The sequence below is a fragment of the Serinus canaria genome, chromosome 20 (assembly GCF_022539315.1).
Source record: "Serinus canaria isolate serCan28SL12 chromosome 20, serCan2020, whole genome shotgun sequence".
Taxonomy (NCBI): Eukaryota; Metazoa; Chordata; class Aves; order Passeriformes; family Fringillidae; genus Serinus; species Serinus canaria.
Window position 1 is genome coordinate 5,553,609 of NC_066333.1, and position 14,277 is coordinate 5,567,885.

General features: G+C 45.1%; 1 protein-coding gene across 3 annotated transcripts in view; it reads right to left on the reverse strand.

The window, feature by feature from the left end:
• The window catches only part of ZHX3 (zinc fingers and homeoboxes 3), a 41,948-nt gene that overhangs the window by 22,277 nt on the left and 5,394 nt on the right, over positions 1–14,277 (reverse strand). For 2 of the 3 annotated variants that reach the window (XM_030233136.2, XM_050982081.1), the window contains exon 1: positions 2,463–3,060. The gene's annotated coding sequence lies outside the window, so the exon portion shown is untranslated. Of the gene's footprint in view, positions 1–2,462; positions 3,061–14,277 lie in introns of those variants that run through there. The other variant, XM_030233130.2, reaches the window with a different exon arrangement.

Here is a 14,277-nt window from a genome sequence, read left to right on the forward strand (position 1 = left end):
AACCCTACACCAGGCTACACACAGAGTGGCTGCCCATGGCCAGCCACAAGCATCTCAGAGTTTTCACTAGAAATGACTCGCAGCCAGGTTGGAGGTGAGGAGGTGCTGTAGGAGGGCAGGCTACAGGAAAGAGGCAGCACAAGGGCTGGGAAGGAAGCCAGCAGCCAGGCATCATGGCCAGGGGTGTCCCTGGGGCTCCTGCAGTGCTCCCACAGCAGAGCTGAGCTCTGCCTCCAGCAGCCAGAACACCCTGCTGAAAATGCTGCACACAGAGCTCTGCAACCCCCACAAGGATGCAGAGAAGGCTGTTAACCTAAACAGACAGGTCTGAGATTGATTTGCAGGAAGGATGAAATCAAGAGGCAAAAATAACATTTCCAACACACCAGTGACATACCAAGCCCTTAATCCAAGGCACTATTTACAGGCCAAGAGCATTCCTTGCTGCTCTTACCTTCAGCTGCAAGGTCTGGGTCAGAAGCTGCCTTGGAGCAGCCTGTTTGAAGGTAACAGACAGCCCAGGGAGCAGCCAAGCCCAGAAATTGGGATTTGCAGGCAAAGATAAATAATTAAAGGGACAACTGAGCACAGCTCACTAGACTTTGCTTCACAATGCAAGCGCTGAGAGTGGAAAACTCGAAACATTTCCTCCCCAAAAGCATTAAATGCCCATTTTGCTATTTCAAAGTCTTCTACTTTCTCCAGCATCCAGATATTCACTTCCCAGATGCACTGCCAGGAATAGGGTCTTGTAAATAAAGTTTTACAAAAAAGGAAGGTTAACACACAACATATTTTTCCCATTACTTCAATACATCCTGCAAGCTCTGCAAGCTTGGTAAAGAAAGAGTCTATTTAAAAATCTAGGGTGGGGAAGAATTAGCTCACCAAAACCATAAACAGATTTGCTTTGCACTTTCAGGCCAAGAGAAAAACAAGACAGGCCATGCACGTATTGATGCACACAATGGCACAATCGTTTTAAAAACAAATGAATTGGGAGGGAGAGGACACCACAGGAGGGTGGGGGAAAAGGAGGAGCAGAGAGAAAGGAGCCAACTTCTGCAGCAAAGATCCTCAGCTTGGTTCTTAAAGCTCCCTGAGAAGATACTGAAAAGCCCCTGTGGGCCAGCACAGGACCATGAGCTTGCAGGGAGGATGGCACACTGCTACAAGGCCACAAGCCATCTCTGGGTGCTGGCCCTTCAGTAATGAACAATGTCTTTTTCTGCAGATGGAGCACAGAGGAATCCTTCTTATTTACCCAGACACCTTCCACATGAACCATCCAGTTCCATTATTGCTGTATTTCCATGGCAGATACCAAGGGATATAAAATGTAATGCCCTTCTCCCTACTCTCCCTCCTAAGAGACTGACTCTGTTTACAAAGGCAGAGCAAAGCTACCAAAGCTTCACCCTATTCCTCCTGCAAAATTCCCTGTTTATAATAGCCAGACAACCAGCCAGCCACAATGTTCACTGCATTTGCACAATTACTGCCATGAGGTTTTGAGGACCCACCTAGATGCAATTAATGGAGGGAACTCCAAGGAGGACAGCTCTCAGGGGGCTGAGGGTGCACGTGTATCCCAGCACATCACATGCTTCAGCAGGGTGCTTTAGTTTATTCGTACCAGTTTAACAGGCTAGAGAACTGGAAGTGTGTCAGGAAAGCTGCAGCAAACAGCATCAGCCCAGTTACTGTACTCCCAACGCTGATTATTTAATAAAGTCTAGAAACAAGCAGTCTCCAGATGTGGCACAAGCTGGGTAGGAACCACTCCAGGGTTTGAAAATCCCCATTTCCACAGGGACACTGTCATTTATCACACAGCCATGAACTGGGTGAACAAATTCCCTGCCAGTCTGCTCACTAATGTTCAACCATGGAGCTTACTTTTTGTACAAATAAAATGGCTTGGCTCTGCTATGAGACCCAATTTCTTCTTCAAAAGCCTGGAACAGTGTAATGGAAAACTGGAGTGTTATTTCCAAGCACACTTCTTCCATCCCCAGAAGCCAAAGGGAAAAAGCATTGCTCTCCTGACCCTTCATCCACACCATGGGACAGATGGATATTTATTAAGTGATATGGAAATAAAGTAAATCAGCAACTAGCACACAGATAGAGGAGCCAGCCAGGAGAAAAGTACAAACACACAGGCTATCTGTACTCTGCTTTGTTCAAGGAGTGATATCCAAAAGCAAAGAAAATAAAAATTTCCCCCTTCTCAGGGACACCTGGAAGCATAAGCCAAGCTTGATCTGACCACAGAGCAGTCCCTGCTCTCAAGGCAGCAGAGCCAGTCACTGCAGGATCATTTCCTTCAGCCATCAGGCTCCAGCAGCCTGCACAGAGATCTCTGTGACACTGGAATATACCACATTTCCCTGTCCAGGCTGCACAGGACAGAAGGTTTCACATCACACACAGCACCCGAGGTGACAGCAGTGTCCTACCTGCTCGAGGGACCATGTCCTGAGCCTGTCGTTCTCCTGCCCCTCCTCTGTGCTCAGCCACATCTTTAAAGTGCCTGCAGTTGCCTCAGTAGCACCAGGATTCAGGGCTGGAAGAGAAGACATGATACCAAAAGTTACTGCTGCACCCCTAAAGGAGAAGGCAGCCTTTGGTGAGCAAAGGCTAAAAGCAAAAATAAAACACTGATCAGTTTGAGGTGTCCACCCTGCCATGCTCCCACAGTACATCCCCACTGAAGCATCCTAAACACCCATACTTGGGGTTTTTTTCTCCCTCTCAATTAGTAAAGACATTATTTATCAGAAGTTTCCCAAATTTGCTGAATTAATCACCAAGCCCTGAACCCAGTGAAAGCAATCCCCCAGCTGCAGTGTGCTGGAAGCCAGTGACACTGCTGCCCAGCTCCCTGTGGACTTGGACCATTACAGGGCTGGAAACCTCAACTGGCCAGAACATATTTAGAGCAGCAACCACAGCACCCTGACTGCCACTGCCACAGCAGCAGCTAAATATAACAAGCAGCTCTGCTCATAGCTGTGGCCTTCTTTTCTCCCCTCATTTCCCCCCACTGCCATCCAATCCCTGTTCCCTCACTACTGGAGAAGCAGCAGAGCCAGCTCCATGTATTTCCTAATTTCTAAACTTTACTATCTAAAGAGATAAGCAGCCAAGTGGATTTCTGGGATTAAGTTCAGACCAGGGGAGAAAACATATTGAAAAACAAAGAGTCACCCTGGAAAAAGGTGAGCCAGAGCTTGGAACAAGGATGAAAACCAGGAAAATTAGGTTGTGATTGCACAAGTAAAGGAAAATTTAAAGTTGTTTGTTGTGACAGGTCCTCCTCTCCCAGCAGTATGTCCCAAGTGTCCCATTCCCAGTGGCAGGAGGGCTGGAACTATGTGATCTTTAAGGTCCCTCCCAACCCAAACCATCCTGTGATTCTATGATTCTGTGAACTGTCCCTGTGCTTCAGCCAGTTCCAGTCCCTAAAGTTCCCTGCCAGAGCCCCACTGGTCTGCTGCTCAGGTTGGATCCTGCTGACCACACACTTTGCACACAACTGTTGCATTTCTTGGATTATATAAGTAAGTGGCACAGAGAGATTTCACCAAATAACTGCATTACAACTCAGGAAAGGGCTCCCCAAACCCACCCAACATCCTGCAGACAAGAAATTTTCACTGTGGCTGTAATTTTACAAACAAAACTCAGCAGGATTAAAAAAAAATTAAAAAAGCAAAGTAATTGGACAAGGGTAGAAGGACACAAAGGTTTTCCCTCACTAAGCACTCAGGTGTCCCAATGTTCTCTGCTGCAGAGCCATGCTTGGAGAAAGCTTTCTCCAGACCTGCAGTACTGACTGCTCAATGTTATTTGTGATAAATTATTTGCTGTACATTATTCTCCCAATTTAATTCACAGGAAAAGCAAAGCAAGCCCAGAACCAGAGGGGAGAAAAATCAGGAGGCCTAAGTCTGGCAAATCACAAGACTTGAGGGAACAAGAAAAAATGCTTTAAATGCCTGCTAGATGCCACAGTTTTTTCTTTTTTCCTCACTTTTCTTTTTTTTTTTCCTCCCCTGAAATGAAGGGAAGGCTTACCCCTAACCAATCAGGTTTCAGCACACTTGGAAAGATCCCAACATGGAATGCCGAGACCTTGACACAACAGGTGACAAACTTTGCTGTGCCAGAAAAAATCTAACATATAATAAGAAACAAATAGTAGACTGCTGATGGAGTGGGTTTTTATTCCAGAAATTTGTGTAAATGTCCTATATGGACTTGCACAACCCCAGCACTTCCCAAACTGAGTGATAACAGCATGGCCCCACTGCTTATCTGCCATTCCTCCTCCTCTAACAGTGCTGCTCCTCTCTCTCTGCCATGGTGCATTTAATATCCTTCACACACTCCTTTAGGGATTCAGCATATGCCTAAGACTTCAGCAAACAAGATTTTACATTCCTTGGAGTACCTAAATTAAAGAGTGACCTCGATCACAGCAGTCAGAACAGCTTCGCGCTTCAAGAAATTAAAGGTGGCTTAAATAGAAACTTAAGCTGGAGGCAGAGATAAATCTGAGTCTTCCAAAACCTCGTTCTGAAATATGGAGTAAAGCCCCTGCAAATTTGGCACCATGAGCCATGATTACCCTGGCAGCTCCTCCTTGAATTCCCTGGAATTGCTGCTTCAAGAAGAATAACACAGAGGGGGCTGGGGCGGGAGGGCAGCGACTGGGGTTTCCTCAGAGCAGAACATGCAAACAGCTCAGCTGCTTATCACTGAAACTGGAACAGCAACAAGGACAACCAAGGCATGCTTTTTTCCCTAACTTCTTTCAGATATTAAAATCCCAGCATCCAACAGCCAAGATACACTGAGGTCCTTCTGTCTCAGTTATTTGCAGTGTCTGCCAGAACCACAGCCATCATTACCATCGCACTGCTGTCCTTTCAGCTTCCCAAGGCTTAACTGAGCAGCTCAAACCTGCACACAGTTCCAGAATGGAGAATATCTTCCCCAAATAGCAAATTCAACACACACTCAGATTTTTTTTTAACAGCTGTTAGCTCTCTTTTGGGATCTTAACAGATCTTCTTGCTCTCTTTTGGGATGGTTTTTTTTGACATGACTGAAAAGGGAACTAGGCTGTCCCAGAATAAAGCCTCCTTGCAGAGCAAAGCCTGGTTCACCCTGAGACTCACACAAACAGACACAGCAGCCCCAAGCCCACCTCCCTGTCCTCAGAGAGGTTGGGTTGAGGAAAAACAAAACAATACAGAAAAACACAAAAACAATTTCCCTGCTCACCAGTCTCCAAAGGGGATGCTTTGAGGGATGCTTCACCTTTTCTTGCAGCTCTCAGAACTAGGAAATAGCTGAGCTGTGAAGACACTTTGCAAGATCTCAGCTTTGGCAGAGATGGGCACCTTCCTGAGGTGTCCACATGGAGCTGAAGGAAACTTCTCAGACATGTGACACCTTCTGACACTGCCCAGCAGAGACTGTCTGGCCCTGCAGCCTCTGCTGCTCGTGGAACACTGATTTTAAAAAGTTACCAACCCCAAGGTGCAATTAAAGGACTGACAAGTTACCATTCAGGATCTCTAAAGTGGCTGTTTCTATTTCTCCAGTATTTACAGAGCTGGGAACTTGACTTCACTGATATTTCTTTAAAGAGAAATAGCTGCACTAAAGGCAATATCATTCACTCTCCTCTCTGTCTGTTCCAACTCAAGTGAACCAGCATCCTGGAAAAGATCCTGAGAGAGACAAGTTGTACAATTTAATGTCCATAACATTCAATTTCAGAACCAAAGAGCATAAAATATTTCTGGGCAACATCTGCTTTTGTAGGGAGGCATGCAAACTTACATTATGTTTAGTCAATTCAATCTTTTTTAAGTGCCTGAAAATTTAAGCCACAGAACATCATTTCTCATCTCTTGCTTATTTGAGACCAAAAACAACCTTCTCCAGCCTCACCACTCCAGGCCAGGAGGGAAGGGAGCCCAGGACAACTCCCACTGCAGGGGAATGAACTGCACCTTCCTCATGCATCAATGACCATCGAGATATATCAGAAAGATATTTCCAAGTTATTTTAACCTCTGACAACTGATGCTCCTCAAGCTCTTCAGACCATCAAATCCTGTTGTTACTTTCAGCCTCTTGATACTTACTGCCTTAATCTTGCCCATTATTTAATCTGAACTTTTTTCTCTACAATTTTAGGACTGTGACCTCTTTCTCTTCCTGCTGTGGACACAGAGATCAACCCCCCCCCTTCCCTTTCAGGCACCTGGAGATGCTTTTCCTGCCTTGCTCTTCTCCCATCTAGAGCCAAACAGCTCAGGTTTGTTCAGACCAGGGATTTCTAGACTTCCAGTCAATCTCCTTACAACTGTCTGGATCTCCTCCAGCCAACCTCTCCTCTCTCCTGCCAGAACCAGACAAGGACACTTTCCCCCATCCTTCTGCACTATACCACTCCTGATGCTGATGTTTATTTTCAGCTGAGTTTTATGCCCAGCCCCCAAGAATTTACAAGCAGAGCATGGTCCAATCCATGTCTACTGGAATAATTTTTTCCATTGCAAAAAGAAGGAATTATGGAATATTCCCATGATGCTAAAAAATCCTATTGCAAAGTTTTACAAATTACAAATCCTATTCAGGTTGGGTTTAAAAACAACCCAACAGGTGTATACAACATGGAGCATTGAAAGTCAGCAAATGATAATCAGCTTCTCATCCAAAAAAAGGAAACAACAGACTCCCACTCCTCCCATTTTCATCTCACTAACCCAAAGGATGCTCTCAGAACCACACAAAGAAATAAATTTAATTATTATTAAATAAATTTAACTATTATTAACTATTTAATTATAACAATAAATTTACTATTAACAAATTTAACTATTATTAGATTAAATTATAATTTAATCTATTATTTGAGAGCAGTAATCATCACTTTGTTCCATGTTTTATTCAAGGCTGATGGGGCTTTGATCATCTGTGTGATTTTCCAGTTGAGGAAACAGAAGAGCACTGGTTTCCCTTTCATCCAAAAATCCCAGGCCTACAGCAGGATGTGGGAAGCTGTGGCTCCATTCCTGCACTGCCTGGAGGTTTTGGCATCTTCAGCTTCAGCTCCTGCTGAGATATTCTGGGATGGGGAACTCTGTCAGTCCCTCGGGATCTGCTTCCCATGCTGAATACCACATTTAAACTGTCAATACATTCAATAACATGGCTGAACAGTTCCTCTGCCCTTATCTCCAGCCCCTCCCAGCTGCAGTTGCTGGTGCCATTCACAGTTTTGTGGGAGCAAAGAGACAACAAAAGCAAAAATAAGTTTTTTCCAAAAAACATTCCCTTTGACAGGCAGCCCTGCCATTAACTGAGGGATAAAAAAAGCCTGGGAGCCAGCAGTGACAATGCTATTATAATACAAATTATTAATACAAGGGACCTCATTGCTCACAGCTTCCACATGCAGCTTGCCAAAAACCAATGCTTCCTATTTTTTTGGGGTGCACAGACCTTGAAAACTCCACAGTTAGCAAAGAAAAAACCACACTGACAGTCTTACACTGTCCATTATATCTTTTTAAGGTGACTTGTCATTTAAACTGTCAGCTTGAAATCTAATCACTTTAAAAAATGAATATAATATTATGTATTACACTCCCAGGCTGCAACCACTGCCAAATTCCTCTGACAGTTTTTACAGGATTATAATCACATTCCTTTTTTAATGTTTTATTCTCTTGCTCCTGTGCCAGAGAGATGGGAAGGAGAGTAAATGGCTACTTAAGAACAACACATGATAGTCCAAACCAAAACTGGAAATGGAGCACAGAGCTGTGTCCCTCCTCCTTGGAGAGGGGATGCTCAGCAGCCAGAACACTTTTGGACACTGGTGTGATTTGAAGGCCAGTTTTCCCATGAAAAATCCTTTTATTAAAGGAAAAGCACTGATAATTGTGAGGCAAACGTGGGAGGACAAGCTTTATGTTTGTGCCATTGAGAAATACACGGCTCCTGCAGAGACACAGCTCAACTCTGCAGTGGCCACAAAGGGACCATCAGTGGCACCCCAGCAGAGACAAGAGCTGAGCACACCAGAGCCCTGTCCCAGAGGCTGCACCTCCTCCATTACTACTCCATCTCCTGCTCAGAAACCCTCCTGCCCCTTCTTCTCCTGGAATTCTGCTATTAAGATGGGCCAGAAGAACAGATCCATCCTCCCTGTTTGCTCTGCACACCACGAATGGGGCCAGCCTGAGCAAAGTGCCAGCTGGGTCCCAGTGCCAGCTCCTGCAGGGACCTGGCTGGGGCTCAGCCTGGGGACAGTTACACAAAACAAGGATTCTGGAATTTCTTAGTTGAACCTAAATGTCTTTTTTTTTTTTTTTCCCCTCCCCAAAAAATGCCTGGAGCATAACAGTGCTTACTTGTACAAAGAGGACAGACAAAATTGTCTAGAAATGGAAGCAAAACCTGATTCACCCAAATTAATGGGCAAATTTTAGAACATGAAAAATGTTGGGATTTTTCTTTTTTGTCTGCAAGGTCCTTTTTTCTTTTTTCTTTTTTAGGACAGTGTTCCCTTACAAAAGCATTCTTCTGAAAGCACTTCTCCCGTGAAGCTCCCCTCCAACAGCTACTGTTACAAATCTGTGATAAAAGATGTATTCAGCAGGGCTTGGCACACAAATAGCACCCAAACGGGCACTGCCAAAGCCTTGCAATTTTATCATGATCTCCAAAATACTTGGAGAGAGAAAAGATGCCCCTACAGGGAGTTGCAGGGAGCAGCAGCATAAGAGAAGTTCCATGTCCTGGGGGCATGAGGACCTCAGATTGATCAGGATGGGGAAAAAATGTACAATTCTGGAGAAAATCTCTCAAGTAGGAGGGCAAAGTGATCCAGATTTTCAAGAACTGATGATCAAGCAGAAGGAACCTTTGATGAATTATCACTTGATTTGATCCATCCTCAGGATTTTGCGGTGTCCCACTGGTGACTACTTTTTGGGGGGCAACTTCCCAGACCTCTCCAAGAGTTTTTAGACCAACAGAAAGCTGTCCAAAGCTATCCTTTAGCATCAGATCAGCCATGTCACAAACCTCCAACTTAGGCTTGCAAGAGAAATAGAAATAAAGCCCCCCACTGACTCAGCAAGGTCCATCAAAACCTGGGGGACACACAGAGCTCCTGATGGGGGGACAAGCCTCGGTGACACACAGCAGTGGCTCTGCTGCTCCAGCTGTGGAAGTGTGGCTGAGCCCAAACACAAGTGTGTAACACCTACAGGGCACCAGTGCAGGACAGACAGACACACACCCAACACAAGCACAGCTCCTCTGTCCTGCTGCTCCTCCCTTCGTGCCAGAAACAACCCATGGCCAAACTGGACCCAGCATTCATGGCACAGGGGAAAAGAAACATCTCAGCAATTAATAGACTTCAGCTGGAATCTCCCAGGAGACAGTATTAAAATGAAGGAGGGAAGAAACAAACAGAGGAGAAAAGAACCAACCTAGCAGTGTCTGCCATGCCAACTTCTATAGCCAAAAGTCAAGCCCGGGACCCCATGGCACTGTTCCCAGTCTGGGACACTGGGAAACAACCAGGCTGATGGATCTCCCTACCACTCTCTGCCCAAGAATTCCCATTTTCCAGCTTTTCTCCACAGCCACAAAGCTCTGGAGGTTTTGTTTCCCTTTAAGAAGGCGAGGTTTCCACTGAAGTCTCTGGTTCTGAGTGCTGGGCTGTAATCCAGGAGCCCCAAGAGGCAGCAATGGGCTGCAGGCACTGGCCACCAGCCCACCCCTTTCCAACCAGCTCAGCTGGGGTCTGGATTTGGGAATCAACACTGCTGCAGGCAGGAAGTAGTTCCCAAAATGCAGAGTTTAACCCCAAAATTGCATCATGAAGCAGCGAGCACAACTCTCTAACACACCATAAATACATCACTCTGTACCACACTCACCAAGTCCAGCTCTGAATCTGGTTCACACATAAGACACAGAAAATATAAATGTTCTCCCTGATTTTGGTGCAGTATTCCCAAGCTGATCCAGAGAACCTACAAAGTCACTAAGCTATAATTAGAGGTTTATTATAAAAGGTGTTTGGGATGCCTGTCAGCACTGAAGGACACTCTGTATTTAAGGTACCCTTAACATACACAGTGGCAGTGTGCCATTTTTTGAGCTTTCATTAAACAAAAAAGCCAACTTGTTTACTCACCTCAAATGACTTTTCTCAGTCTCTATTTGATTTTTTTTTCAAATCCCTGACTTGATTAATTGCATTTTAAAAAGGCAAAAAGCAAAAGCCATCAGTGAGGTGGTTTAAAACATACATTTGTATCCATAACTCATAACATGATTGCCTGCTAAATCTTGCTTTTCACAAAAACCCAAACAAACTGATGCAGAATGTGCATATTTAATCACTGGTTATTGTAGGGCTGTTGGCATTAACTTAAAAAAAAAAAAACAAATCAAGTGTGGAGGGGAAATGGAACAATGTGATTCTTCTTTGAGACAGTCTCTAACATTAGGAAAACATGCCAAGAAAATCCCATAGTGCTCCACTTGCAGACCTTCCCACAGCATACCAAGCTCGAATTGATAAAATAAATTCTGTTTCAAAGCACACAGGCTGGCCTGGGTTTTTCAAATAGTTTTTTAAAATAATATATGGCAATAATATCACACTCCAGCATATCCTGAGGCTTTGGGAGGGAGAGGACCTGAATGCCACCCAGCAGAGGTGCTCTGTGGGACCTGCTCTCCCTCCTGGCTGTCACTGCCCTGGCTCTGGGCAGGTGTCATTCCCCACAGTGGAAACAGGGGGCACATGGGATCACCAGCTTCATGCCAGAATGAGCATTTTTCATTAATTAAAAGGTGGCTCCATCACACATTCCAGGATTTCTCACCACTGCAGCACAGCCTGGACCCACCTCTTGTATGCCTAGGGTTTCAGCAAACCATCCCAGCACTTCTAAATGAAAAGTTTTAAGCCTACAAGCACCAAGCTCTATCATAACTTCACAAATGTTCCTAAAATTGAGTTTAAACTGGAATGAAAAAACATCTCTAAAGTGATGCTCTGGTCCAACAGCTGGTAGCAGCATCACTTGTGCTTTGCTGTTGGAAAACAAGCCCTGAGGGGGAGGTGGCCATGGCCAAGAGGGAAAGATATCATTAGGAGATAAAATCATCTCTGCTAATCCTGACTGTGAACTCAGGTGCATAATCAGACCAGCTGCCAGGTACAGCTCTGCAGAGGTGACCTTTCCTTGTGCTGTCTGCATGTGACACCATGGAGCTATCAAGGCTAAGAGAGCATTTCTACTTCCTCCTAACACCACCCACCTTTGGGGCAGAACCAGCCAAAAAAAAAGCAGGAGAGGAAGGCAGAGCAGAGCTGCAGATCCCTGTGCCAAGAGGGTGTGCAGCTCCTGAGTGCTCTGAAATCACCAAACACCAATTTCCATCTCTCCCTTCAAAGCACAAGAACAAAATATTTGGGAGCTGGATGGATGCACATAAACATATTTCACTACTAATGACCATATTTCACTGCTACTCCAGTGGACTTGTTTTTGCATCTTGCAGCAAAGCACAACTGCAAGGGAATGTTTTCCTCTACTAGAAGACTATTTACTGTTAGACACCTACATAAAATTATGGATATTTGACTTACAGTTCTATTTCTCTTCCCAAAAAGACAGGTGAAATTGAGCTACTTGGTTGTAAAATTAGCAATACTTTGTTGCTAATTCAGATCCAAGAACCTCCCTCAGCTCTTTTTTCTAATCACATGCAGAACAGCTACACTGCACATACCATTTTTCGCTACATTGAGCTTGACGAAAATTTAAGACTTCCTCCCCACCCCGTCTTGTTTTTAATGGGAGATGTGATTATTGAAATTAATTCGAAAAACAGTCAGCATTCACCAATCAGCTCAGCAGTTTGGGTTTTCTTCATCTGCTGGTTACATGCTAATTATTGTACTGGTGAGATTATTTCCCATTCACATTTGGAATTTACAACCCAGTAGGGATTTGATTAAATTAGAAGAAAAATAGAAAAAAAAAATAGAGAAAGAAATCAATGACATTTTACATTCAACATGGGGGGTTTTTTCCCATTTTGTTCCCAGCCTCATGCCTACAATACCCTGACAGACTCAGCCCCAGCAGAGCAGATGCACAAGGCTTTTCCCAGCATTAAGGACTGGAGCAGAAATGAAATCCACAGAGCAGATTTTTTGGGAAGGCGATGTAACCCTCCCATGTTCATCAACACCTCTGTTGTTCTCCCATCCTCCACTGCCTCACAGCAACCAGACCCTTTTCTACTTGGCAGACATTTGCAATTAGGAAGGGAAATCTCCCCACATGCGGGAAACGAGCCCCCATTTCCAAGGCCAAGGCTCCAGCAATGCTGAAATGCCCACACAGAGGCAGGAATGATGTCCCTGCCCCTTGAGCAGCTCTGGGGGACTGGGTGGCTTCATCCTCACACCAGGAGAGCACAAGGGACAGAGTAACCCCAGCCCAATAACACCCAGCAGCAGGGACCACCTTATCCTGCTCTCAGGTCTTCCCTATGGAAACCCTTTTTTCAGAGATACTCAGCAGAGAGATCCCAAATTTCACTTCTGCATCTCAAATACTATTTACCATCTCATTTCACCTGGACAGGCACAACAACATGGTCAACAGCAGAGCTTTGAGCACACAAGGGATGCAGTGTTTGTCTGTCAATGCTGTTTATTTGTGGTTACCCCTAAAAGCAAGGGCTGTTCCTCACCCCCACCCTCTCCGTTCCAACCATCCCCTTGAAAAATAAAAAAAAAAAAAATCAAAAAGCCCAAAAAAACAAACAATCAAAACCTATCCTAGGTGTCAGAGAAGATCATAGTAGGAGCACCAAGGCTTTAAAATTGCTTTGAACACCCCAATCTCCTGCTTGCCACAAACTGCTCAGCACCCACAAGCTGCTCAGAGACCTAAATCCTGTTTTACAAGAAAAACAATGTCCTGCAACTCCAAAGGGAAACAAGGGAAACACACAGGTGAGACCACAGCTGAAAATAAAACTGAAAAAACAGATCTAAAGAACTGACAAAGAAAAAGAAAGATGCCAGGAAAATCAGGAGAGCATAGAGGAGCAAAAGGAGCTTGGAAAAGACTTAGGAGCAGGTGGACACACTCAGTGATTGCTCACAGGAGAGGGGTTTTGTAAAATTAACCCCCAGTACACCAACTCAAATGATACCTCCTCCACAGAACCTTCATTTCTAGAGCCCTAATCAGCAGTACTGTGTTCCCAGGGCAAAAATTCCAAAAATTCCAGAAATTATGCTGGCACATGGCAGAGCAGCCACAGCTCAGCACAGGCTGGCAGAGCAGGACAACACCACACCACCAAAGCAGACAGAACAACAGAGAGAAAACAACTAAAAACAAAGGACCTGCAAACCTGCAGCAGTTCTACTTCATCCTCAGTCTCTCTCTGGCTTTGCTGCCTGTAAAGCAACATGGAGATGCCAGACACTGGAGCAGGGAGTGCTGGCTGCCATTTAAAACATCTGCTGCACTTCCCAGTGCACGCAGGGCTGGGGGAGCAAAGCCCAACAGGTGGATTATGATCTAAATGAAATATTCACATCATTTGCTTGCTCACAGCCCAGACCACAGCCTGCCTCCCCTGTGCCAGCACAGCTGAGGGGGTCTGTGCTTGGATTTTTGGGTTAAAGACAGCTCTGCCTCTGTAAAACAGAGACACTCCCCTTCTCTTAAATGTTTTCTGACGTGGAAATGATTCCTAGCAAAAAAAGAAAGAGCAGGATACATTTCAGAAGGGGAGCTGCTTTTACATCCTGTTTAACAAATCAAAGCACAGCACACAGCAGGCTTGCACAGGTCAGGCTCATCTGTCTCCAAGAGCCACCCCACACCCAGGAAACAATGTAAGAACCAATTAACCTTTAATGCAAAGTGTAAACACCTGTCTTAGCAGGGCTGTGAAAAATGGCATCACATTCACCCTTTCAAGGCCTCCAAAGCCACCTGCTCAAGGTGCTGCTTGAGAGGGGACCACCTCTGCAAGGCTGCAAGCTGTAAGAGAAAGCCCAGTGCTTTCCATCATTGGAAGCTGGAATGATCCTTGTGCTTCCCAAGCCCCAAGGCAGGACCTGGAGGCACCAGGAGGGTCTCCACCAGTGAAGCCTGCCCTGAGTACAAGCAGCAGGAGCCA